The sequence below is a fragment of the Desmodus rotundus genome, chromosome X (genome assembly GCF_022682495.2).
Source record: "Desmodus rotundus isolate HL8 chromosome X, HLdesRot8A.1, whole genome shotgun sequence".
NCBI classification, from domain to species: Eukaryota; Metazoa; Chordata; class Mammalia; order Chiroptera; family Phyllostomidae; genus Desmodus; species Desmodus rotundus.
The window spans coordinates 62381273-62382468 of record NC_071400.1 but is presented as its reverse complement, the minus strand read 5'-3'; the positions used below and the strand labels follow the sequence as shown (position 1 = coordinate 62382468).

Genomic DNA, 1196 nt, shown 5'->3' with positions numbered 1-1196 from the left:
ACCCTGTGGAACTTTAGTCAGGCTGCTGAATATACCTGGAGGTTGTCATCTCAGCAATTAATTTGAATAACTAAGGCAGATCTCTGGGAGCTCTGAGAGTTTAGTTGACCCTCCCCCAAGCCCAGTACTTGTAAAAGCCAGCCTTGGTGCACAGCCTGGTTCTTCCTGCACACAAACAGGCCCAGCAGAATGAGCCACATGCTGTGGATTGCTGATTGCTCCAAACAGGTTGCCCAGGGCCAGTCACAAACAGTGTCTGACAAAGGACTGCATTGAGAGTCTTTACAGATATACCTAATACATAGAAACAAATAAAAAGAAGCAAACAAAATGGGAAGACAAAGAAATAGACCCCAAATGAAAGAACGAGAATTCTCCAGAAGAAGAACTAGATGAAATGTAGGCAATTTATCAGAGAGTTCAGAGTAATGATTATTAAGTATACTCAACAGGATGAAGAAAAAAATACAGAAACCATAAAAAAGGACAAGTCAGAAATAAAGAATGCAAAACCTTTTCCTCTTCAACCTGGGCCCATCATAATGGCTCCCGCAAAGAAGGGTGGCGAGAAGAAGAAGGGACGTTCTGCTATCAACGAGGTAGTAACCAGAGTATACCATCAACATCCACAAGCGCATCCATGGAGTGGGCTTCAAGAAGCGTGCCCCTCAGGCACTTAAAGAGATCCAGAAATTTGCCATGAAGGAGATGGGAACTCCAGATGTGCGCATCGACACCAGGCTCAACAAAGCCGTCTGGGCCAAAGGAATAAGGAATGTCCCATACTGTATCCAGGTGCAGTTGTCCAGAAAACGAAATGAGGATGAAGATTCACCCAACAAGCTCTATACGCTGGTCACCTATGTACCTGTCACCACTTTCAAAAATCTACAAACAGTTAATGTGGATGAGAACTAACTGCTGGTTGTCGGTCGAATAAAGTTATAAACTGCCAAAAAAAAGAGAGCAAAACCTGAAATAAGTATTATACTGGAAAAAAAAATAAATAACAGGATAGATGAAGCAGAGGACTGAATCAGTGATTTGGAAGACAAGGTAGAAAAACACACCCAAACAGAGCAGCAAAATGAAAAAAAAAAATTTTTTTAAATCAGGAGAATTTAAGAAACATTTTAGACAACGTGAAGCATAACAATATCCACATCATGGGAATACCAGAAGGAGAAGACAGTAAA

The 1196-nt window shown here is 41.3% G+C and overlaps 1 pseudogene; it reads left to right on the top strand.

The window, feature by feature from the left end:
- Window positions 1-519: 519 nt before the first annotated feature.
- LOC112308208 (large ribosomal subunit protein eL31-like) lies at window positions 520-949 on the top strand (annotated as a pseudogene).
- The last annotated feature ends 247 nt before the right edge of the window (window positions 950-1196 follow it).